The 27,308-nt window shown below is 42.9% G+C and overlaps 1 long non-coding RNA gene across 2 annotated transcripts in view; it reads left to right on the top strand.

Moving 5' to 3' along the window:
- LOC134478971 (uncharacterized) overlaps nucleotides 1–27,308 on the top strand; it is a 46,380-nt gene that overhangs the window by 6,679 nt on the left and 12,393 nt on the right. The window contains exons 1-4 of one of the 2 annotated variants that reach the window (XR_010051806.1): nucleotides 2,381–2,497; nucleotides 8,643–8,736; nucleotides 9,136–9,207; nucleotides 11,951–12,303. This is a non-coding gene — a long non-coding RNA (uncharacterized LOC134478971). Of the gene's footprint in view, nucleotides 1–2,380; nucleotides 2,498–8,642; nucleotides 8,737–9,135; nucleotides 9,208–11,950; nucleotides 12,304–27,308 lie in introns of those variants that run through there. The other variant, XR_010051807.1, reaches the window with a different exon arrangement.

Here is a 27,308-nt window from a genome sequence, read left to right as displayed (position 1 = left end):
TTTGGCATTCCTCAGCTGTGAATTTTTTGTTTAGCTCTGAACCCCATTTTTAATAGGGTTATTTGTTTCCCTGCGGTCTAACTTCTTGAGTTCTTTGTATATTTTGGATATAAGGCCTCTATCAGTTGTAGGATTGGTAAAGATCTTTTCCCAATCTGTTGGTTGCTGTTTTGTCCAACAACAGTGTCCTTTGCCTTACAGAAGCTTTGCAGTTTTATGAGATCCCCTTTGTCGATTCTTGATCTTAAAGCATAAGCCATTGGTGTTTCGTTCAGGACATTTTCTCCAGTGTCCATGTGTTCAAGATTCTTCCCCACTTTTTCTTCTATTAGTTGGAGTGTATCTGGTTTGATGTGGAGGTCCTTAATCCACTTGGACTTAAGCTTTGTACAGGGTGATAAGAATGGATTGTTCTGCATTCTTCTACATGCTGACCTCCAGTTGAACCAGCACTATTTGCTGAAAATGCTATCTTTTTTTCCAATGGATGATTTTGGCTCCTTTGTCAAAAGTCAAGTGACCATAGGTGTGTGGGTTCATTTCTGGATCTTCAATTCTATTCCACTGGTCTATGTGCTTGTCTCCGTACCAATACCATACAGTTTTTATCACTATTGCTCTGTAATACTGCTTGAGTTCAGGGATAGTGATTCCCCCAGAAGTCCTTTCATTGTTGAGGATAGTTTTAGCTATCCTGGGTTTTTTGTTATTCCAGATGAATTTGCAAATTGTTCTGTCTAACTCTTTGAAGAATTGGATTGGTATTTTGATGGGGATTGCATTGAATCTGTAGATTGCTTTTGGTAAAATGGCCATTTTTACTATATTAATCTTGCCAATCCATGAGCATGAGAGATCTTTCCATCTTCTGAGGTCTTCTTCAATTGCTTTCTTCAGAGGCTTGAAGTTCTTATCATACAGATCTTTCACTTGCTTGACAACCATATATTTTAATTTGCACACCTAATCCAGCTCCGAGAATTCTCTGTTTCTTAGCCTCATCTAACTCATAAGAAAGGCTGTTCCAGTTTCCCTTGCTGCTAAGACCCAGACACAGGACTCCATTAATCAGAATCCATTAAACAGATAAAAGGACTTTTTTGGAGGTTAATGACATCAAAAAGGGGTTCCATGAAGCCTATTCTGGCAACGATGCTCATGGCGTACACATTCCTAGAGGTACCAGGACTGAGACATTAGGGACAACCACCAGATCCTGTGTCCATGCATGGAGCTGGTGACTTTGCCTGGCTGTACAGTCTCCACCAGGCATCTCTGCAGTGTGCTTAAGTCTTAGTCCTAGAGGCATAACCTTTAGCACTCTCGGTCATTTCATGACTTTTTCAACTAGCCTTTTATAAATCTCTTTTCTGTGTACTAGGTCAAGAGTTCCTGTTTGTCACTAAATCTATGACTTACGGATCACTTCTCCCTGGTAATTTCAATCTTAAGTAGAACATGGGTCACCTGAGAGCAAATACAATGGTTACGTGGCACCGTTACAAATACATAACAAGGGGTTAATTTGCATAAGGTACTTTATGCTTTATTTGCGTCTTATACAAATCATCTCAAGATTACCAGAGAGGAAACAGAAGCTGATATGTCCCAAGGTCACACAGCTCCTAAGGGTGGAATGGCTACTTCAACGCCAGCCAATGTGATACTCATAAAAACTACACCTGCCCTTGGTCTTACAGAAGTTCATCATTTGTACAGCCTTGTACTTTATCCCGTTTGATTCACACCCCAAGCCTTGTTTTCTCTGGATCATCCACAACATGCAGACAATAATTAATTCTCACACGGGAATGTGGAGTGCCTTCTGAACTGACTTTGCTGTTGTTGTTTTGAGAGAGGGAATTACTGTACAGCCTGGGCTAGCCTCAATCTTGTTATGTAATCCAACCTGTTCTTAAACTCGGGATCCTCTTCTTTCAGCTTCCTAAGTACTTGAATCACAGGCGTGCACCTCCATACCTGTCTCTGAAATGATGTTAAAAATCAAATGGAACAAGAAGCTATCTCTGAGGTCATTCACTACCAGGTGGCAGTCAGGCGATACCAGTCCTGGTGCAAACAATAAAAACGACAATTAGCAATACTTTAAATCTTGTAGATGTTTGCTATGCCATTTGCCAGGAAAGCGGGAAGGAGGCGGGCACCAGTATGATTAAATGGATTTGTTCTTCCACAAACTCAGTGCTACTCACAATCAATTTGTTCAGAGAAGTCCCACCTCCTATAGAGTCTTACAACTTCTTACTCTGCCGTCAACAGCTGAGATCCAGCATTCAAATACATGAGCCCAAGGAGGACTTTTTACAACCAAACAACATTATAAAGCCTTTATTCATATCTAACTCATTCTGTCTTCTCTTTTACATCAAGGATTCTACTCAGTAACTGACAGCAGCAACCCCATACAGATGACAACCCAAAATATCTCCAGATATCCAGGATCAAATAGTTAATGCCAAATATCTACTGGGAGCAGGTATCAAATTAAGTATATTGAGAATTAATGATATATAGAATGATCAGTCTTTGAATTTTTACTTTGCCTCTTATTGTTAATAATTCAATGACCTTAGTGTGCTGGTCAAATTGATGGGATCTACAATCACCTGGGAGGTGGGCCTCTGGCTATTCTTGTGGGGGATTATCATAATTACATTCACTGAAGTAGGAAAACTTGCCTACTGTAGGTGGCACCATTCCCTATAATGGGTCTGTATCAAAAAGAGAAAATGGGGTGAGAAAAATGGCTCGGAAGTTAAGAGCTCTTGATGCATTTGTGGAAGACCTAGATTTGATTCCTAGCACCCACATGATAGGTTCCAACAGTCTACAATTCCAGTTTGAGGGATTCTAATGCTGTCTTCTGGCCTCTGAAGGCACAGCATGTGTATAGTACACATACCTATATTCGGGAAAGGCACTCACACATAAAAACCAGTAAGTCACTTTTTAAAGAAGAAAGTGGGCAACATTCATCATTATGTGCTTCCTGGTTATGGACACAATGTGACCAGTTCTTCAAACCCCAGCTGCCGTGACTCCTTTACTATAATGGACTGTCGCCTGGATCTGTGAGCCAAAATAAGTCTCCTTTCCCCTAATTTGCTTTCATCAAGGTGTTTTATCACAGCTATATGAAAAGTAGCTACGAGGCTTAGATAAGTATACAATGTCTGAAAAATATTACCTGGCAAATGAAGTTGCTATTTTTGTCTGTGTTAAACAACATCACAGCTACTGTGATTCTGTTCATAATTGATTCTAGCAGAATGCTTAGCCCATGAGATCTTTTGTTTGTTTGCTTAGTTTGTGTTTTTGTTTGTTTTGTTTTGTTTGAGACAAGGTCTCTCTACATAGCCCTGAATGTCCTGGAACTCTGGAACTCACTATGTAGCACAGTCTGGCCTTGAACTTGTAGAGATACACCTGCTTCTGCCTCCCAAGTACTGGGATTAAAGGTGCACAGCGCCATGCCTCTGAGTTTGGATTATCACTGACCCAACTGCAGCTGTATAGCTCTCCAGCTGGAGAGAACTGTGATATCATCTCGGTGGAATTCTCTGTTTATAAATTAAGAGACTGAGGTCCATGAGGTAATCTGTCTTCCCAGCCCAGAGTCCATCCTTCAGTCCACGAATGCCGAGGAGGAGACATACTAAAGAGGGACTTTACAGCAGTGAATGAGTTCAAGGGCTCTCTCCTGTCAGGGTTGATTTGCAAGACTCTTGCCCCCTGCAGATTTCCTCATGATCTATTATTCCTGACAGAATTCCTGAAACACTAAATCTCCATTATGTCTCAGACTGAGTTCAGATGTGTGCTTCAGGGGCCATCAACTGTCCGCTGCACTTTGGATATTGGGGAATGATAAATATTGAAACAAAAATGTATGGAATCTGGGAGTGAATGCTTTTAGCAAGTCAAAATTTGGGAGGAATTTGACACTGCACAAAAGCTGCTCAAGTGATATGAGCAAAGAGAATGAGGAAGATAATTGAAGCTGGGCATTGCCATGGACATCTATAATCCCAGTATGTGAGAGGATGAAGCAGGAGGACTGTAGGGAGTTTGAGGACAGCCTAGGCTACATAATGAGCACCAGACCAGCCAGACACACATAGCAAGGTCCTGTTCAAACACACAAAAGGGATAAATGGATCTCTCCAGTTTGCTCTTTCTGCTGTGTCAGGTTCAGGGATATTTTACTGAAAGGACCTAAACAAACCAATAGAAGGATTGGAAGCCCCTCAGATGGGAAGAATGCCATAACAGCTGTATATAAATCTATGATGCTTGCCCTAAGCACTCCACAGCCTGCTGAAGATCAACAGGGGAGATCACTGTCAATAACCTGAGAGATTCATGGTCCATGAGAATCACACAGGAGGACTAAGAAAACATAAGTGCCCTGTTTTTAAATGACCATCAATAAGCTATCCTCTCTACCAAATACAGACTCATGAGCTTGGCACCCATCCTCTACAAAATTCTGTAAGAGATTACCTGACTAATGAATGACCTGAGTGCTTACAAATTAAGCAGCTCTCTTCTAAGCCAGTAGCATCTTACTCAAACAACTCATGCCACGGTGATCTAATTTCCCCTTTTGATTAAGTTCATTAGACTGGTTGAGCAGATATGCAGAGTAAGAACACAGGACGCCCAGATGAGACGATGATATGACAGCTATTTTGGTGTTGCTGAAGGATGAAGTACAGAAGGAAGGCTGGATGGAAAGATCATGTGGTGACTTCTTAACCAAACTCCGTGAGTGCTAGTTAATGATGGACAGTGGTGTGGAAGCAAAGCCCAGAGATATGCTACAGATATGTGGATTTGACCAGGGCCTGTCCATACTCCATTGTGTATTCACAATGTCAGGCAGGAGATGTGTCATGCTCTCTGTTCTTTGTAGACCTCCTTGGTCCATAGTCCTGGATGAAAATGTAAATGTAGTATCCAGAGGAAATGTACGAGCCAGTGGCTCCAGGGTCCAGCTAGAGCTACTGGACCCATTGCCTCAGTGATACAGCCCATGTTCATCTTGCCCTCATTACTCTCTAGCCTTACTTTCATTACACCATTTCCTATGCCCCCAACTATTCAAGGATACCTACTTATAGAGCCCTGAAACACGCCATGCTGCTTTAATTTATTTGGGGAAAGGCACTGGAGCCATCAAACATGGTCTTAGTATTCAGGCTCTGGCTATCCTGGAACTGGCTGTGTAAACCAAACTGGCCTTGAACTCACAGAAGTTTGCCTGCCTCTAACTCCTAAGTGCTGGGGTTAAAGGGATGCACTGCCATGCCCAGCTTGTTTTTAACCTCTGTCTTTTTTTATAGTGTGTGTGTGTGTGTGTGTGTGTGTGTGTGTGTGTGTTGCACACATGTGAATGTGTGAGTGGAGATGCCTGAATGTGCACGTAAGAAAGTCAGAACAAGACACCAGTTGTTGTTCCTGTTTTGCCTTGAGATAGGCTCTCTCACTGACCAGGAACCTTGCCATTCGGGGAAGGCTGGTCAACCAAGGACCTCTTTGGACCCACTGTCTCTGTCCCCTAGTGCTGAGACAACAGGGATACACAACTATGCCTGGCTTTCTATGTGGGTGCTAGGGATCTGAACTCAGGACCTAATACTTGCAGGATGAATGCTTTTCCCCACTGAGCCATCTCCCTGGTCTTCCAGTCCCTGCCTCTTCTGCCTTTTCCACTAGGTCTCAGTCTACCTAAAAATCCCTTCCCCATCATTGAAGTCACAGACAAACTCTTGTCCTTGGAACCTTTTTGTTACTCCAACTCCCTACACCAGTTTCAATAAGTTCTTCCCCATCTCAATTTTGGTGCCAGCACAAATTACCACCTTAATAATTCTCACAGTGCACTTTCTTATCTTCTTTTTCTGTCCTGTGCTCCCTGTACCCAACACCCTTCTCTTCCCTTCATTTCAATTCATTAGGGATAGAAGCCAGATCCTACCCAGAGTCTGGAACTTAATAGTGGCACTGTAAAAGAATAAATGAATAAAAATAATGAATGAATGAATGAATGAATGAATGAATGCTGTCTTAATAAGGGCTTAAAGACGGATTGAAGCCACGACAGACCTCTCCCTGGCACAGATAAACCATGCCACCATAAGGCTTACAGAACCTTCTGGGGCTGAGACTGGCTTAGTTCACCAGGAACCACACATTCAAAGGCCAATGTTTCAAGGTTTCCTTTTTGTAGTCCCTAGAAGGCACATTCGCAGCTATCTATCTGGACTGGGAAGTATTTTTACACGTGTTGTACAGTTTCTTTGAAAGGTGAAGTGAACCTCACTCATCTTATTTCTCTTCCCCTAATCGCTCCAGAGTGCACTCACTACCTCATTTAAACACAGTCAGAGGAGGAAAGGCAGGAAGACCCAACCAGCCTTCCTGGTGTTCTAGGAAGAGTCTTCACTATCATGGGACCTGGGTCTTTAAAAGGGGTGCTCTGTGTTCTAATGAAAGACTTAAAATTCAAATGGGTGCACCAAATGCAAGTCAGCAGGCCTTTAAGTCTCTGCCAATTATTCAGTCCTCAATAGCAAGACCAGGCAGTGTTTGTTGCCGGCTGAGATGCCTCATAGAAAGACAGGCAGCCTGGCCTGATACCAATGCTCCTGAGTCTGTTCTGGACCCTGTGTGATGGAAGATGGTAGCCAGCACCCTCCAAGATGCAGGGAACCATGCCCTCCTGGTGACCCTCATCACTCAAGTCTCAGATGGGCCTCATATGCAGATTCTGTTACACCAGGAGGACAAAGGCCTGGGCTGCTGGAGTGGACAGATGAGGGTGTGACTCTCCAATGTGCTCATCAGGTCTCAAGGGAAGCCAGCCCTCCTTAATTACCTATAAAGAGTTAATAGTGTGTATATAAAGAGCTTTCTGTTTTTAATCACAAGACAAGCTAAAAAAAAAAATGCTTAGCTTTTTATAATCCTTGTTTGACCCTCTGGTCTCATTGTGAAACCTTCATCTGAAGCACCCCAAGTAATTAATGGCTAATGTTTGTTTATAATAACACTATTATAGAACTTTTCATTGTCAGTTCTGTGTCCTCAAAATGTCCTGGCTGGAAAAATTTCTAGAGCACATAGAGTCTGTGCAAACAGGAAGCACAGAGGCTCACTAAAGTATGGGCTGTGCTGGCGCTCTGTGTGTTTCTGGCTAGCTATCTCTTCATGCTGTATGAAGGAAGGCCTCTGCAACTCTTCCCTAGCAGGGGGTCAGAAATTTGAAAGCATGCTAATATGCACTGTCAGCCATAAGTGGTAAAGGCGCCACTGATGACAGTTACAGATTAGTGTGCCTTGTTTCAGATTTCCATAGACTTCTGTGCCTATGATCAGCACAGTGATGTATTAATATGGTAGCCTTTGTGATATTTATGATAATATTTGATGAAAAAATAATGGACTATGGTACATTCATATAACTAACATATCAATTAAAATTTATATGTGAATTCTACTTATTCGTCTATACAAACACTCACTATTTGTTAAAAGTATAAGAAACACATGCATGGCCATCCTCAGACCTCATCAAAGAAGTTCATTTGCGCAGCAGATGATGGCTAACACAGAAACTCACAAGTGGTTAGAGTTGACAGAATAACTCTCTGTGGAGTCTTCAGCCACAAACGGAACATCTGTATCACAGCCCTCTCCCACAAGGCTCAGGGTCTATTGTGGAAGAGGTGAGGAAGGTGGGCAGAAAGAGCTAAAGATCAGGTATGATTGGAGGGAGTCGGTGTCTTGTGGACAGGACAGGGCCACTATAAACATGAGTTCACAACATCCATGGTTGCCTGCACAAGACCTGTACAAGAGAAAGCCAGTCAACATGCCAGCATGGAGGAAAGATGGGCTCACAAGGCCCCATTCCTAGCTGAGGAACTATTGACAGCTAATGGCTTAATTAATGACATGACCCCTAATGGGTTGGTCATGTTCCAGAGAATGATCCAACATCCACAAGTATATAAGCAGCACAAATTGGACAGCATAGGATATTTAAAAAATAAATGGGCTTGAAGTTGGCAGGAATAGAGATGGAGGTAGGTGGGGGAGGAGCTAAGAAGGTTGATGGAAGACTGATCAAAACGCATTGTATGCAGTATGAAATTCTCAAGGAATTATTAACATATTATACTAAAACACATGCACAGGCTGGGTATGGTGGCGAGTGTCTTTTATCCCAGGAAGTAGAGGCAGGAAGATCTCTGTGAGTTTGAGGTCAACCTGGTCTACAGACTGAGTTGCACGACAGTCAGGATGACGGTCGAAAGACCCTATCTCAAAAGCAAACCAACATGCACAGCAATTGCATTTTGTGTAACCTGTATATGGTATCATTCAAACATTTTTGATTGGAAGAAAGCATAGAAAGAAATACACCAAAATGTTAATAGTTGTACCTTGGACTGATATGGGAGGGTGTGTGTGTGTGTGTGTGTGTGTGTGTGTGTGTGTGTGTGTGTGTCTGTGTCTGTGTCTGTGTCTGTGTCTGTGTGTCTGTGCGAGTTATGCAACATTCTACTTGGGTTCTGTATTTAAATAAGAAAAGACTTCTTATTCTTGTGTTTCAGAGGCCCATGCACACAGGTGGAGAAGGCAGAGAGGTGGAAATGGAGAAAGGTGAACTGAAAACTCCCATCCAGGAATAATAATTTCCAACTCTGTGTGAGTTAAGAAACCTCACAGTTACTATTTTTTCCCATTCTTCTGTTCCCTGGACTTGGTTACGGTGTCATTTATGGAGAGAGAGGCTCATTTGAAGAGAGCAGAGAATGAGGAGACAGCATCTTGTTCTATGACTGCCCTGACAGGTTGAGCACATACGGCAGAGAAACAGAATTGAGTGAGTCTATACTAGAGCAGGGAACAGTCTCCGGGCTGTAAGGAGGTGGAAGGAGTTGATAGGGTGAGATTGTCTGGGGAAGACAGAGAAGACCTACCCTCACAGGCTTTGGGGCAGCGAGCTGAGAGTAAGGACTGTCCCGACATTTACTGCTCTGAGAATAAGAGGCTTATACACATGTTGCCAGACTGTTTGAAAACCTGCAACTACTCCTGTTACAGGGATTCAGTGGACATGGAAGTACTTTACAAGGAGAAAAGGAAAGAATTCTTCTCTGGAGAAACTGTTCCCAGGTGAATGTTTTATGTGTACAATTATCCTTGTTGTGTGTAGGAGACTGGTTCTCAAAGCCCCTGCAGAGGGCGAGATCTTAGATACTGCCATCTCTCGTTCGAAATGCTATACTGCTGCGTCTGACTCCACACATCCTTCTACCCATTTAAAACCTATCTCCAGATTATTTTCAACACCTATACAAGCTAAATGGTATTTATACAGTGCTATATGGTTTTGCTTAGGGAATAATAAGTTAAATCTGTATGTTTACAACACTTGTGTTTTTTCCCTCCCAATGTCTTCTGTCCTCTATTGACTGAGTCACTGGGTATAGACCTCCTAGGAGCAGAGGCTAGACCATCCTGACTCCTGCTAGGAAGAAGAACAGCTCAGCTAACAGCAGAGATCACCAGCCAACAAGTTCTATCCATGCAAACAGTTTCTGCCACCTTTTAGCTCCCCATCATTAAGCATGAATCAAGCATCACCAAATGTTTAAGATACATCCACAACATTAAAAGGCCAGAGAAAATTTAAATAGAGAGGGATTGAGCTAATACACAGAGTCCTAAGTAAAAAACTGTAATAATTTCCAAGAGGTAAGAAAGCATAGTGCGGCCCTTAAGAACTTAATGCCCACACGCTCACATAGAAGACGTGAAACCACAGACGGTAAGGGTTGTAGGCACCGTTATGGTTTAGATAGGAAATGTCTTTCCGATAAGTTCATAGTTTGAATGCTATGTCCCTGTCTCATTTTGCAATTCTGGAAAATTAAAGAAACTGTAGGAGGCAGAGCCAACTTAGAGGAAGTAGGGATGATCTTGGGGCTGTGATGGATTAATCCTGATTGCCAACTTGATGGGATTTAGAACTGGCATGGAAATAAACTTCTGGGAATGTCCATAAGGAAGTTCTTAGACTAGGCTAACGGAGGTGGAAAGCTCCACCCTAAAATGTAATGTTGGTATTCTGTCTAAGCTCCACCCCCACAGCTACCTGGGAACAACCAGCTGTGCCTGACTATAAAGGGGGCTGCTTGCCCACTCCTCTCCCTCTCCCTCTCCCTCTCTCTCCCTCTCTCCCTATCTCTCCCTCTCTCCCTCTCTCCCTATCTCTCTCTCCCTCTCTCTCTCTCTCTCTCTCTCTCTCTCTCTCTCTCCCCCCTCTTGCTTTCTCTTTGTTCTCTCCTCTGCTCCTGCACTCTTCCCTGTCCCTTCTCTCTTTATATCCCCCCTTCCCACCATAGCCTTTCCTCTCCTCTCTTCTTTTCTCATTAAACCTCTCCACGTAGAACCATGTTGGCTTGGTGTGTTCTGTCCTGACACGGGTCGAGATTTAAACCCCAACATTGGTTCTAACACTTTAAACCCTAACAGGTAAGACATCACATCACGTCATGGCTAGGACTGAAAAAAGGAGGGAGCTGGGCCCCAGCAGTCAGCAACCTGTGCTTTCCCCAGTGGGGATGCAATGTTGCCAGGACTTCTGTGACATGATTGGCTGTGCACACCCTTGAACCATGAGCCAAAATAAACCATCCCTTGTGCAAGTTGCTTTTGTCTCAGCAACATGTAAAGTGACTAATGAGGCAGTATAATTTCCCTGACCATTTTTTGTCATGCTCTCTGAATCATGACCTTCCATAGCATGATACATACTTTTCCATTATGCTTTCTCTGCCATGATTAACTAAGCCCTTTGAAACCATGAGCCAAAATAAATCTTTATTCCTTTAAGTTGTCTATGTCAGGAAATTTGGTCACCGTGACAAAAAAGGCAATGTTAATATGAAGTGATTTGTATGTCTTTTGATGAAAACAGAATCTCTCTCTCTCTCTCTCTCTCTCTCTCTCTCTCTCTCACACACACACACACACACACACACACACACACACACACACACGTGCATGCACAAAGCAAGCCATGGTATCAGAATGTTTAGGGCATTCTTGTGACTCCGAATACATTCTGTGGTGCTTTAGGACTCAGTCTTTAGAGGCAATTGTGATTATGAAGCAAATGACCCATCAGGCAGAGTCTGGAAGGGTCCAGAATAGGCTTGCAAAGATTTCTGCCTGGAGAGAATGGATGTTCACACAAACACCATGCTTCAGCCTTCAGTGCGTGTGGAATGCATATGCAGTACTTCCACTGGGTAAGCTTGGGTAAGTAAGACTCAGGAGTTCAGAGAGGTTACTGTTGGAGGTCCTGGCACTCTTTGCCTGGGTTTTGCAGTGTAAGCTTGTTTTCTAAAAGATATTGGAAACTTAACCCCCATTAATATGTTAATGATACCTGGAGGTGAGTGTTTGGGGATACTTGAGGTTGGAGGACATCCTGAAGGTGGTCTTGAAAGAAAAGAAAGAATGGTCTGAGCTGGATGACTTCCTCTGGTGTCCTCCAGGGTGTTGGAGCAGGAACCCTTCACCAGATGCTTATTCATTTCCAGGTTCAAAATACCACGAAGCAAACAAACCTTTACAGTTCATAATGACCTAGCCTGGTATTTAGTTATAGCAACAGAAACTAGACCAGAACACTGTGTAAGCAGCCATGGTTGCAACCATTTACATTCTCCAAAAGCAGGAGTGTGTTGATTGTAAACCCTCCTATCTGTGCCAGTGATCTAGGCAATCTGGTACAATAGCATTCAGTGGAACAGACATGCTAATAGCTTTATCATTTAGGAGCATAAGGAACATGGCAGAAATCTAGAGATCGCAACATTAAACCTAATGTGTTAACTCGTTCCTGCAGATTGGAGTTGGAGATGCAACAGAAAATTTAGAGGACACATTGAAAACCCTCTTGAGAGAGGAGCAGAAAAGGAGACAAGAAGACAACAACCATTATATGAAAATCTGAGACTAAAGCCTGGGAGTCTGAGATTCAGGAGGAAGAAACAGAGAAAATGGTTGAAAGTGAAGATATGAAAGATGATACAAAAAAAACAAAAACAAAAAACAAAAAACAAACAAACACAAGGCGAAAGCAAAGGACAAGCTCCCAGATTGCAGGAGCCATCAGCAGCCCAGCACGATGACACCAAGGAGGTACAACTGAGTCACTTTGAAAACACGACATTAGACTTGGCATCACTGGGCCCACAGGTAATTTTGAAAGTGTCAGAAAAGAATTGAATGGGAGGGCTTAGTGTGTAAGAGGTTGGGCACATGAAATGTCACTGTCTTACCGTTACCATGTGCACCCCAACCCTGCAGTCCAATCGTGATAGGAAACTGGTCCAAAAAGTCTCGAGGCGCTTGAGAGGGGAAGTATTGTCAACAAAGTCAGTTCATAGGTTTTTAATATGTTAAGTCTGGACCTTTGGAATCTTCCTTGAGTTTACTGAGTTGTGAAGAAACAGATACCATCTGTGGGGCTGGGGTTCTCTCTCCGTTGTTTGCCTTAGAAGCATGAGGGCTTGAGTTCAATCTCCCAGAAGCACTGCCTCCCCCCAACACACACCCTTTTTTAAAAGCCAGCTATAGTAGTGTGCTTGTAATCTCAGTCCTGGGGACAAAAGATGGCAGACTGCTGGGGCTCATTGTCCAACTAACCTAATCTAGTTAGCTAGTGCCAAGTCAATGCCATATTGGTTAAAAAAAATACGACAGATGGCAGCCAGGGTTGTCCTTTATCCTCCACAGAATAGAACATATCTGCACACACACACACACACACACACACACACACACACACACACTAATGTGAACACATACATTTTAAAAACAAAAACCAAAGCAAACAAAAGCCTTCCTTTCCCATTTTATTTTCCCACGTGAATGCCTTTAAGCAGAGTTAGGGAAGATGTTTCTTCAGTTCCTTGCCTTGCCCATTCTCTCCTTAGTTTATGAGGACTGAGGTAAGGTGCTCACTGACTGTGGTTGACCTCTTTCCAGACCACACCATTTGGGGGCTAATGACTTCCTTCTGACAATGGACTGAAGGTTGAAGCCCTGAGGGGCCTTGGTGCAAAGCCTGAATGAGGGCTAAGTTGTAGCTGACGTGGTACAGCCTGCATGCTTTCTCCTTTGGGAACTGTGATTTCTCTCCTGGGCCTTAGATCTCAACTTGCTCCACAGTTCATTATTAGAGAATGAATTATTCAGCTGTTCCCTTTTCAAGACATCTTTAGCTGTCAGAGTATCAAGGAAATAAGTCAGTCACATTTTATAATTTTATTCACTGAGATTTGTCAAGATGCAATGAGTTTCCACCAGTCTCTATGGCAAAATAAAAAATGAAATATATTTTCCTTCTTGTGGCAACGTATATACATGATATCAAATTAAAATAAAGTATTTTTTTCTGACAGGAAAAATATATATAACCTTAAGGAGCCCCATCCCATCTCTGGGTCTGGATTTCCTCAGCTATAAAATGATGTTTGGGGACTAGTTTCTAAGGTTTCATGTGCATTTTCCTAAAGAAGCTTTATAAATATATAATTGACACGACCATATAATTCACCTGCTTAAAGTATATAATTCAATGGCTTCTAATATATTCCATTTTTTGAGTTGGAATAAACACATATAACAAAGTTGGTTATTTTAACCACTTTAAGCATATCAGAACATGGGATTAATCTTCCCCACAATGTCTCAAATTCATTGCCAGCATTCCCACCATTTGTCATTATCCTTGTGTAGACACTCTGAACTGTGTAGGTGTGACACACTGGAACTAGTCTATTTGAGACAAAGCACATCAAAGGCCTTCGAGCCCCACAGAAAAGAGACTAATTTTAATTCCCACTCAGTGACATTAGGCCTGTTGTGAGCAGTTACTCATTTATACACACACTGAACATTGTTCTCAGTCCCGACATGGGTACACTAACGGCTCTAAAGAAAGTCTGAGCCAAGAGAAGAGAATAAAGTTTGGGGGTTCTTTCGATCTTGTGATTATGAGCCATCAGTTCTCTTAGTTCTACCAATAGACTTCACCTATCTTTCCAGCTAAGCTAAATGCTTCTCAAAAGTGTTGAGCGTCAGTTGGTGGAGTGTCAGGGATTCAGAGGCTGTAACCACACGCTCTTCCCAGGAACTAGCTAAAATCTGTGAGGGACTCTCTTCATACTCAGTCCTTAGATCCATTCAGACAAGGTCTGTGCCCAGGAGTGGCAGATACTGACCTGCTCATCCCAACATTCAACATTATCTTTATACATTGGAGTTCTTCTCGGAATTGTTGCTGACTTGGCATCTCAGTGAAATCTGAGAAAAATAAAACTAGATAGGTTACAGCTGTGTGGGTATTAACCACAGGAGTGGAACTGGCTGTTCATGTTGCCGCCAACCTTTCTTCTGTATTCTTCTCAAGTCCTTCCAGGACGCTGCTTCCTGGCAACAAAAACATCTATGTTAAGTAGAAGACTCGGGAGTGAGGTTCAACCCCTTTAACATAAGATGAGTTGCTCTCAGAGTACAGTGTCTTCCACATTGCCACTCAGACAAAGGCTGCATCTCTGGGTGCTGTGGACATAGAGGGAACTAAAAAAGACAAGCAATAAAGTTCCTTCCAGTCATGAAACTCTGGAACATCCTGTGCAGCACTTGTGGACACATGCATCTCCACACAATGCAAAACCTGGTTTTAATCAGTCTTAATTGCATAGACCTGGATTCAAGTTGGGCTCCTACGGTTTAATGGTGTTGACAGTTTGATACATTCCACTGAATGTTAGACATTATTGCTATTTCTTCTAAAAATAACAACGACTGCGTGTTTTTTTTTTAATGCAAAGTGAACCAAAGGATCTGGGCCCACTCCTAGCTCTGCCTCTCCTTATCTGTATGACTCTGACACTTAAGCTTTCTTGGACCTTGGCTTCCTAATCAGGGATGCTTTAAATGCTTTTGGAAAAACTTAAGATTCTTTTTCTTTCCATTTCATCTTTTCTTTCTTTTATAATTTTTTTTTTACTTATTCACATTACATCCCGCTCACTGCTGCTGTCCCAGTCACCCCCTCCCACAATCCTTCCCCATCCCCTTCCACTTCTCCTCTGAGCAGATGGGTGCCCCCACCCCTTTCCTCCCCCTCCCCTGTCCCCGGCACTTCAAGCCTCTGTGAGGCTAGGCGCTTCCTCTCCCACTGAGACCCGACAAGGCAGCCCAGCTAGCAGAACACATCCCACAGACAAGCAATAGGTTTTGGGATAGATGCCCCCCACTCCAGTTGTTCAGGACCCATGTGACGGTCAAGCTGCACATCTGCTGCATTTGAACAGGGAGGCCTGGGTCCAGCCCGCGTATACTGTTAAGATTCCCCTCTTCTAATCCAACGTTTCTTGTGAGATTATTTTCATGGACTGGCTGTTGCTTAAGAACACTGAAAGACGAAAGGCAGCCTGGGTTAGGAGGCAATGTATGAACCAGGCATTCAGCGTCTAAGTTCTTACTGAGATGCTGTTCTATAAACCTTGAAACCGATTCGCAACCCTAGATTACTGTTTGGCAACTTTGTGGCTAGGTTTGCCTAATAAAATTAAAGATGGCTGTCTATCTCTTCTTTTTGCTACCAGGGGATGATCTGAGGCACAGTGGAATACGTTTATTAAAGCAATTTTATTTTGTTGAAATAAAATGGCCTTTTCCAGATGGAAGGTCATATTTACTTTTCTGAGCAAGAGAATTACAAGGAAACTCTGTAACTGACAAGGTTAAATCACATCATTTTTCTATCAAAACTGATATCTCTATGGGTATCTGAAGTGGAGGTTAATTTTGTACCTGGTTGGGAGAGCAGGAAGACTATAAAACATTAGTCTTTTTGTTTCTGTACACAAATATTCAGAATGTGTATTTTACTTCTTTAGACATGTCATGATTTTTAACCCTTATGATATGGACACAGTTCTTGTATCACTCTGTGTGGAGTTTTATTTATTTATCTTATATTTTATGTGTACTGATATACTGCATGTATATCTGTGTAAGGGTGTTGGATCACCTGAAATTAGAGTTAGAGACCATTGTGAGCTGCCATGTGGGGCTGGGAATTGAACCCGTGTCTTCTGGAAGAGCAGCCAGTGCTCTAACCTCTGAGCCATTCTTCATTCCCTCCACCCCCACCCCCCGGTGTGGGACCCGTAACCAATTGGAAAAATGAGAAATGCAAAGGACAGAGGAATTGGAGGAGGGATGTCTGAAAGTTGCTAGGGTCTGAACAGGAAGAACAAATTACAGAAGCCTTACCAAAGGAACGAGGAATTCAAGTTGAACTAGTACTTACGACAAAACAAGGGGAAGAACATACATAGGTGAGAAAGAAATCCAGAGGTAGATAGAGATAAAGAAAGAGAGAACGTGAGGACAGATGAATAGATAGATAGATAGTAGATAGATAGTAGATAGATAGATAGATAGATAGATAGATGATAGATGATAGATGAAGGTGATATACAGATGATAGATTGGTAATAGATAAATTAATAGATATATGATACATAGATGATAGATTGATTGATACATGATAGATGATAGACATATAGATGATAGTTGATAAATACATAGATAGTAGATAGATGATAGATTGATTGACAGATGATACAGAGATAGATGATAGATTGATGATAGCTATATTGATTGATGCATGATAGATTATAGGCAGATGATAGACTGATAGATGATAGATAGATGATAGATTATAAGCTGATAGACAGATGACAGATGATAGACAGAGAGAAATGATAGATTAATTATAGATTGACTGATACATGATAGAATATAGACAGATGATAGATTGATGATTGATATATGATGTATACATATGTATACATATATATTAGATAATATCTATGATGAGGTCCAAATTTCCATGAATATAAGTGAGATGTAATCTTTCCAACTCTTTCTAGAGCACACCCTTTTTCTGTTACTCTCTACCCAGAGTTCTAACCCTAGATACCCAACAGCTACTGGGTCTTCCCATAGACCCAGAACACTCAGCATATCTGAAATATGCATCAGGTTCTCTCCCTCCACCCCAAACTGCTCTCCAAACACATTTCACTTCATTCAGCCAACCATTCTGGTACCGAAACTACATGTGGCCATATTGGGCAGTTGCCCCACCCTTACCCTGCATCCATCCATTCAGAAACACTGATTTAGCATTCACTGTACCTCTGTGAGATGCTGTGCCATCAAGAAAGTCAAAGATACTGGAACATGGCCTGGAATATACATAGCTCAGTTCAGACAAAGAAGCAAACCAGCAGCCACAAAGAACCCCGAAACGAGCCCTCTGTGTCTGTCTCACCCTCAGATCTGGGATGCACTCCAGTCCTTCGGTTCAGAGACTTGCTGGGCTGGGCAGGTGCTATCTTCTGGTGGAGTACCTGCACATTCTAATCTAGTCTACTTGTCTCCATAGCAATTGTTTTAAATAGAGGATTGGACGGCCACTCAGCACCTCCCTGAATGTCTTCTTTTGCTGGTGATTACAGCTGGTTTAGTCATTAGAGTTTTTGTGGCCTTGAGAACATGATGTCTCTGCCTAGAAATCTCTTCTCTAAGTAGTGAGTTACTATTTGTAACACAGAAAGGCAGATTAATGGCCATTCTTCCCTGAGGCCTTTTTTAAACATTTAGGCAGGAGTTGATCCTCCTAACGTATATTTTTCTATCTGTTTATATCATCCATCTATTTATGCTCTGTGTATGTATGTGTGTGTGCCTGTACATGCACATGCACACGGATGAAAGTGTATGCTATGTTTTGCTTAGTTGTTTCTTTTGTCTGTGGTCTGCAATGCTACTTCTCAGGCCTGTAGGGAGCACACCTTGTCGACACTCTAATCCCTAGCTCATAGAGATTAAAGAACAAGATGCTGGCCTATGGCCTAAGGACAGAGAGCATCACAGTGATGGAGGGGCAGAGGAGGAGGAGGTTAAGAGGAGGAAGAGAGTTGGGATAGCCAAACTTGTGTGATGACCCATTCTTGTGAAACCAGCATCAATCCTCTGGGAGCAGTAATCCAGTGTCCTCATTGTTTCCCCTGGGAATCCATGTATTAAAGGTTTCCCAACCACAGTGCCACCACTGGGATCAATTTTCTGACATGTGACCCTTTGGAGGTCACACTCAGATTGTAGCCATTGTCATGGTTTCCCCAGAGTGATTTCATCTACAGATGTGACAAATCAACCCATTTTATGCCAGAGTTACTTACCGATCCTGTTCATTGACATCTAAACTTTGTTCTATCTTTTAAAATTATCAACAGTGTACATGAGGAACGCTCTTAAAGGTTAGACTTGACGAGTTTCTGGCTGACACCGTTCACTGACCTAACATTTATCCAGCGTCTGTTACAGGCCCAGCCCTGTGCTCTCCTCAACATCACCCATTACAAGAGTAAACTCTATCTGTCTAAGATGCAGGAACGTCCCACCCCATAGTTTACTTCAACATGAAAACCATTGTTTCAGTTTGTGAGAAAGCCTCACGCTGTGCCAGCTACCCTGCAAGGCATTTACATGCACTTATCTGTAAAAGGAGAACTAGCTTTATCAATGTATAAATAAAGCAGCTGAATCTTAGGTGGCTGAGTGACCTACACAGAGGCAAGCTATGACACTGAATTAATTCACTCACTCACTCATTCATTCACAAAGGGTTTTTCTTTTCTTTTCTTTTTTTTTTAGATTTATTCTGTATACAATATTCTGCCTGAACAGCCAGAACAGGGCACCAGATCTCATTATAGATGGTTATAAACCACCGTGTGGTTGCTGGGAATCGAACTCAGGACCTCCGGAAGAGCAACCAGTGTTTTTAACCGCTGAGCCATCTCTCTAGTCCCTGAGTGGTTTTCTTTTGTTCTTAATACCTACTAAGTGTTGGTCCTTATTTTTCCACAGCTACAGTCAGAAGTCATATAGAGGTGATCTAACCAGATATGAGTACTTCTTACTGGAGGCATAAATAAACGAACAAAGACACATGCACACACACTCACGCAGTTATAAATTGTGACAAGTGCTGTGAAGAGGTTGGGTAAGGGCAATGCTGGTGAGTAGTAGGAGCGTGGTTGGGAAGAGAATGGCTTAAACTGTCAGGCCGTTCAAAGGAGCGGACATTCAACTGACACCATGAGGAGAGAGGGCCACTTCTCCCAGGCACAGCCCAGAGCTGTTAGAAGGCTCTGGAAGGAAAAGGCTTGACACGCTAGGGAAATCATGGATACCAGCATGCCTGCACTGAAGGCGTTAAGGCAGAGGTGTCTGGTGAGGGCATCAACAAGGAAGGCAGCTATGCCCATGCAGGAATCCTGGGCCATGAAGAGGAGCACAGTTGTATTTGCCACATAGTGGGGCATCCCTCAGATGCTGGTATAGTGCTTGGGAGCCTCCTGCCTTAGCCTTCTGAGTGTTAGAAATTCAAGCACGTTCTTGTGTGTGCATTTAAACAGTCATTGTGACTTTCCGTAAAGAGTTAGTGAAGTGGATGAGTAGAGTCCTGTGACAGACTAGCTGAACATTTCAGTGTCTCGCGAGAGAGGGCCAGGGCCAGATTAAGGTGGCCATGTCGAGGAGGAGAGTAGTAGATCTCCCTCCCTCCCTACTTCCTGTATTCCCTCCCTCCTTCTGTCCCTTCATCCCTCCCTCTTTCCTTTCTTTCATCTTCTCTCCATTGCTCCCTCCCTCCCTTCCTCCCTACCCCCATCTCTCCCATCCTGTTCTCTTCCCCTTGGTTCTCTCCTTGTCCCTTGGTGGTAATAGTGAAATCTCGGTGTTATTCCAGGATCTAACTATCTTCCTGTGCCATACAAAGTCTCTCTCACTGTTTGAAAAATGGGGACATTCTATAGAAAATTCAATTTCTAGAATCTTTTGAGCCCTCTTACGTTGGCTTCCGGAAACTGAACACTCCTCCTTTAGAGGTCCTTTTGACTTCCTTGACATCAGTCACATTTATGGCTCACTAGCAAGGCATTCTGGAGATGGGGGCTAGGCACGTTGTTCTGTCTTCGGGGAACATTGCCCACGCCAACTCCTGACTTCATGCATTTTGCAAATACACAGCTCAGAGGTTGTGACTTCCTGCTGTTTGTGGCTTCCAACGCTGCCAGGATGACTTTTTACAAGGCAAAACCTGATAATGGTCTATTATTTTAAGATATAAAGAGTTGGGCGGCAGAGGATTAGGGAAGCAAGACAAAATGCCCTGAATCATTTGTTGCATTTATATGCTCCAAAGAATCATTTCCTTCAGAATGCATTTTTTATTGTTTTCTTTCTTTTCTCAAAACTATGACTTCTTATTACTGGACAGGAAGAGATTACAAAGAAGAAAACCCACAAGTCCACTCATCTGGAGATACTCCCTGTAATGTCCTATTATATTTATGACTATAACTTTTAAACAATTGGTTTGATTTTTCACTAATATTAAAATCAACCCTCTTCAGTATTGATAGCTTAGGACCTGTATAAATGGGAAAAAAATCCATCATCTTTGGACACCTGTTCATAACGTTTTAATGTTTAAGCCTTTTCAATGTATATTTTATACAATCAGTTCTGTTCTATCTATTCAGTTTTGCAACTAATAGTACTATTAATGATTTTACATTATTGACTCGTAACTATTTCATCACCTTACGTCAGAAAACGGCCATCTGTTTTTTCTACAGTGTGACAGAATTCCTAATCATAAATACAGTCACTATAGGAAGTAAAACCACTGCTGATTGCTTGACAAACTTGTCCTGAGAATTACATAGGTTAGATGATGTGTGTGGGATGGCTCTCATATTTTCCTTTCCGCCTACTTAGTTTATTACTTTTTAAAATTATATGTATTTTCTCAATGAAAATGTCTAACTGTCATATATCCGTATGGCTAGTTTCCCTTTCCAGACTCAATGCAGCTCTCATGCCATTCGGACAGCTCATCTAACACTCACACCTCCAGAACCAGCTCCACTGGGCTGCCCAGTCAGATCGTGGGGGCCCATTCTCCCAAGTGCTACAGCTGGCAAGGGGCTGGGCAAGCTCTTCCTCGTTCACACTCTCAGGGCTGCTGGCTCAATAGTGCCTTCGGCATCAGGGCCAGCTCCACTGTGCTGGCTAGGCACAGCGCAGGGCCTAATCTCCCACCAGTGAGGGGCAAGGACAGCTTCCCCACTCTTATGGCCTCAGAGCTAGCTCTCCCAACTACTACAGGTGGTGAAGGGCAAGGTGACAGAGGGCATCACCACTGCAGCCATGTCAGGGCCAGCTCTCCCATGCTCTCACCCTTGAGGATAGCTTACGAGTGTCCTTTCTACCAGGGACAGCCCTACTGTGGTGCCCATGCAAGGTGCAGGGGATGCTTTCCCAAGTGCTAAAGCTAGTGAGAGGCAGGGCTAACTCACCCCCTCTCAAGACTCCATGGCCAGCTCTCCCAACTGTCTCCAGTGATGTGGGGCAAAGGGACAGAAGGCATCTCCCTTCCCTCCACTGCTTGAACCACCTCACAACACAGTAGCAGGGCCAGGCTTCCCCTCTCCTGCACACTTGGGCAGGCTTGCCCTCTCTGCTGAGTGCTATAACCAGCAAGGAACAAAGCCAGTTCACCTGCTTTCATGAATCTGGGGCAGATGGTGAGGGGCAAGAAGGGGAGGGGATCACCCCCTCCCCATGCTACCTCATGGTACACGAAAGGCAGGGGGTCCTGTTGAGAGGTGGAGCCAGCTCTCTAGAGCTCTGTAGTCAGTGAGGGGCTGTACAAAGCCGGCCCCGCCCTTGGACAGCCATGTAGTCCAGGGAGACTGCCCCCACTAAGGACATCCTCATGTTCTTTAGTTGTAACATGAGTCTTAGAGATCAACACCAACCCCTTTTGCTGTGTAGTTATGGACCCAGACATGGCCCTCAATGACAGTTCTGGCTGGGACTTCGCCATGGCCCCAGATGGTGGGTTTGTCTACTCACAACAGACACTCCTCTCCACCCTGGCGTCTCCAGTCCCATCTCTCATCTAATGTTCAAGCTGTTCCACTTCTCTCTTTCCCATCTGACCCGCACACTCGCACATTGTGGTGGCTCCTGCTGCAGGCTGACCACACGGCTGGCAGCTCCCTGGGTGACATCCTTTGTCCATACTGCTTGGCATAACAACAAGTGACTACAGTTTGCATGTGCCATGGGCAGTAGAGCAAGTTGGTGGAGGGCATGGTGGTCTCCAGGTCTCTGTCTTTGATTTGATTTTCGAGTGTCCTGAACATAAAATAGCTTTGGCCACCAAGCCAGGCATCAAACTAGGATGACCACCGGATGCCATCTGCCCTCCCCCTGACTGATATAAGAACAACATCAATAAGGTATCTCTTCGCCCATTGCCAGGGCAGGAGCGTGGGTTCTTAAAGGTTTAAGGCCCTTTGTGACATCAATCCAAAAAGTAAGACAGTTTCTTAGCCAGGCAATGCCCTTGATATAGGAACAGCTGATTTTTCTCAATACTTTCTGCTTTGACAGACAGACAGACATGAAAATCGTTATGTTACCTATAAGCATCTTAATATCTTAATGGTTGTTCCAATGTTATTATATTGCCCCCCCTTTCTCCAAGGAAACAAACTAGAGAGAAAAAGCCACTCACTTGAGATCATTCAGGGAGTGAACCAATGTTTCTGACTCTAATTTTATTTCTCCTGCATTGCATTTTCTTCTTTGAAATATTATTATAATGAATATATATATTCATATTCTGGGTGCAAAAAGTAAAACGACAGTGAGTTTGACGGCTGGTTTTAATTGTCAACTTGACACACTATCAAATCACCTGGGCAGAGAGTCTCAATGAAGAAATGTCTAGACCAGGTTGGCTTGTGGGCATGTCTGTGTGGGATCGTCTTGATTCTATAGAAATGGGAAGAACCAGTCCATTGTGGGTGGCACCATTCACTACGCTTGGTTCTTGGGCTGTGTAAGGGTGGAGAGACACTGAGCAAATGCAGATAGGTATACACCTATTCTCTCTGCTCTTTACTGATGTGACTGTTTTAGGTTCCTGCCCCCTTTACTTCCTGATAGACTGTAATCTGGAACTGTTCACTAAAATAAACCCTTTCTCCCCAAAGTAGCCTTTTGTTAGGGTATTTTAACACGCAACAGAAGCCAACTTAGGACGGTGAGGAAGAGTGTATCCCTGTAGTATGTTAGGCTAGAGGTTCCATGTCCTCCCCTGGCTTCCCATCTGCCCACTTTATTTATTTATTTTATTATTTATTTACTCTGTTGAATCCTTGAAGAGACTGCCTCTGCATTTTCAAACACATGAACAGGTACGACACATCTTAACCTTCCAGCAAATGCTAACAGTGCCCACACACGGCATCTGGACTGTCTTTGGAGATGTGTTCTACCTCAGCCTACACAGGGCAGCCGAGCCCACTGTGCGGACTTGGCCCTATTATTTGGTCAGTGGTCAGTTTCATTTTGACAGTAGATTGTTTACAGTCTTTTTGCCTTAGAAACTATGATGCAATACATCCTTTTACGCACACACTGTGTCTGCATGTGACAGAATAGCTGCGAGATCAATTACTAGAAATAAACTCATCAGCAAAAGGAAATGTTCATTTAAAATTCTGATAGATCTTGTCAAATTCTCTACATGAGCTTTGATGTTTTGCCCTGCCTTTAGCAATCTATGGAGGCAGTGTTTTTCCATATTCCTGTATCTAGTAACTGGGCATTGCTAGTTTTTCCCTAAGTTTTATGGATCTGAGTAGAATTTTAATTTACACAGGAACTTTTAGAGCATTTGAGCCATCTACTGTTTCCCTTTTTGAAAAGCAGTTAGTATAGTCCTTTCTTTTAAGCAGAATGATTTCTGAGGTCTGGCACCTTGCAATCCTAACAGGCGCCATGGTGTATGTGCATTCTAAAAAGAATCATGGGAGTTGGGGATTTAGCTCAGTGGTAGAGCGCTTGCCTAGGAAGCGCAAGGCCCTGGGTTCGGTCCCCAGCTCCGAAAAAAAGAACCAAAAAAAAATTATAAGAGTCTAAAAAGAATCATGGTTCGTATATAGATTCTTTATAGGTGTGATTATATGTGTGTATATAGTCTCATTCACAGTCAGTGTACCTAAGAGCTTATTAGCAGATATTATGGCCTCTGTGCTATAGTTGACGAATAGAGTCCCAAGTATCTGTCTAAAGTCACAGGCATAGTTAAGAGGCATTTACAGCCGGCACCACTCAACTGACAGCATGCTCTTTTTCTTTTTCTGTATCATGTTAATTCTAGGGAGGGCACAATAGGACATATTTTATGCAACTTAAATCCCTGATGATCATGCAGCTTATTCTATCAATGGCCACGGTTAAAGAAGAAATAAGACTCATCTTCCCAGGTATTAAGACGAATTCAGTTTTTAATTCAGGTCTCTCACAGAATACGGATGGGGATCTAATTTCTAGCCCAGAACTGCACTTCTCACAATGTCCTTCTACACCCTAGTTCTTTCAGTCCTGGACAGAGGTCTGAAGTATCTCACAGGCCAAGCTCGAAACTGCCTTTTTAAAACTATCAGAGTTTCTTTTACTTCCTTCTTCGTTTTCTTTGTCCTCGTCCTCCCACTCCTCCTTCCCCCTCTTCCCACATCTAAGTAAAAGTGAGCAGCATATTTGTAGTGTGACAGCTAAGCTCTTAGACATTCATATGTAAGCTGCATTATTAACTAGAAGCACACGGCCGCACAGATCTGTACAGCAGTTCCACCTTATAAACTTTATACCTAGCTTCCCCTTCCCTCTGCTAGCCTCCAGCTCTCTCTGTACAAAGTTGCTTGCTTTAGATGGGCTGGGTTGGGGTAGCTGTGTTATGGTTAGCACAGTGTCCCCAGGGTCCATTTTCTTTTGTGTCCTCTGTGCTACCACTTCAAAATTCCCTTGTAATTTGAATAGGTAACTTGTTAAATTTCTGTTTCTTCACTTTATTTCTGTACCCCCATGGTTCAGCCAAGAAACAGAGAGAAACAAAGTGGGCAAGAATACAGATTCTGTTTGGGCACAGTGGCTCACATCTGGACCCTAGCACCAGGAAACTCTGAACAAGATGATTGGGAACTCAGAGAAATCCTGGGCTACATAGCAAGGTTGAAGCCAGAACAGAATCCATGATGCCCTAGCTTTAAAAAAGTCAAAATGCATATATTTCTGATTTGTCCAAGTAGAAAGGGTTTTTTATTTTTGGATTCCTTAGTTTACTTGTTTGTTTATTTGTTTGTTTGTTTCTTTCTTTCTTTCTTTCTTTCTTCCTTCCTTTCTTTCTTTCTTTCTTTGTTTTAAGCAGAGAAATTCTAGGCAGGCAGAATGGCTCATACAAGTATTCCCAGCATTGAAGAGGCTAAGGCAGGAGGATGATTACAAGCATGATGCCAGAGTAAGTTACAGAGCAAGTTCTAGGCTAGCCTGAGTTACAGAATTAAACTTTGTTTCAAAAGAGTAAATAAGCGAGGAACAGATTTCTCTATGTTGTTGTATAATTATAAAAATAGCTTTCTTTTACCCCGTACTAGATCCGGCACCGTAGTGCCCCAGGACATCTGGTAGATATCTTCATCTCAGTCAGCAAAGCTTCTCACCCGCTCTGCTCCATCCCATACCACACTGCCTATGACTACGCTCTGATCCTGGCAACAATCTCTCTACCCATCCAGTTCCCAAGGCAGGTTGCCAACATGCAAGAAACATACATCCCAATTCCATGGCGGCCTAGTGTCCCCACCCACCACATACTCTATTGAACTTAAATCACCACATGAAAGAACACACAACACAATAATCTCTGATCCAATTGGTAAGACATAATTGCCCACCTAGAAATACAAAGCCCTGTACACATCCATCCATTAAGAACATTCATAGCAACCTGTAAATGTGCAGAGAGGAATCTTAACATCTGCCTCCATGTTCTCTCGGCTGCTTCTCTTCCTGCTTTCCCCCCTTCAGTCCAGTCTCCTCCCCTCTCTAAAACTTTTCTCCCATTCATTCTGCCTTCTTGTCCAATGACAGGCCTCATTCTATCTTGTACCTGCCTTTACCTGCGTGATGGCATCATCCTACATCTCTATGCAAAGATATTATAAATACATATTTATTAACATGAAGAATCACAGATAGTTGTCTTTTAAAAGGAGTGTATTGTATATGTCCTTTGGCAATTTCATACACACGTACACTGATTCTCAATCCTATCCACCCCAAGTCTCCTCCATCATCTCCCACCCCAACTGTGTCCGATAAGTTCCCCTCCTGATGTCATGTCCTCTCCTATCTTGCTATAATCCACTGAACTCAAGTAATGCCAACTGCTGGAAATCTGATAGGTGGTACCCGGGTCCTGTGCAGCTGTTAAAAGTTTATGAGTATAACAACCACATCATGTGCAACGGTAACATCTAACAGCTACATCATGTGCAAAGGTAGCCTCTAACACATTCTTCCCTGTCCTCTCACTCCTACATTTCACCAACTGCCTCTTCCTTTCCTTCAACCTTGGTGGGAGTGTTGATAAGAAGTCCCATTAGGGCTGAGCATCCATAGTCACTTCATCTCAGCACTGTGCACAGTTATGAGTCTCTGCATTGACTGCCACTCACTGCAAAAGGAAAGCTTCTCTGACCAAGGTTAGGAGAAGCTCAGACTGGTGGGTACCAACACAGATCTTTAGAAGGTAGCTTGACAAAATGACCATTTAGTGAAATAAAACAGTAGGTTCCCCCAGGGTTTATGACATTCCTAGGCTTTTGACCAGGTTTACAGTACCAATCATGGATTCTCCCCTATGGAGTGAGCCTTAGATCCAATCAGGAAGTGGTTGGTTACCTAGTAACATTCTAGATGCCACTTCTGCATCTGTGGGCACATCTTGACTACAGGTGAACATTTTAGCATCCAGGCCAATATACATTGAATTTTGAATAAAAGAAAATTCACAAAGAAACAAAGAGGGAAATATTTCATTAGCAATTTTTAGTATTGATTGCATCCCAAACTGACGACACTTTGTATGCAATGAGTCAAATACATTAAAATGAATTTACCTTTTCTGTTGGTGTTACACTTTGAGGTATAGGATTGTAAACTTTTAATTCACATACACAGCT

Source organism: Rattus norvegicus, chromosome 5, assembly GCF_036323735.1.
Source record: "Rattus norvegicus strain BN/NHsdMcwi chromosome 5, GRCr8, whole genome shotgun sequence".
Lineage (NCBI taxonomy): Eukaryota > Metazoa > Chordata > Mammalia > Rodentia > Muridae > Rattus > Rattus norvegicus.
Note: the sequence above shows the minus strand (reverse complement) of the source record. Positions and strands in the feature narration are given on the sequence as shown.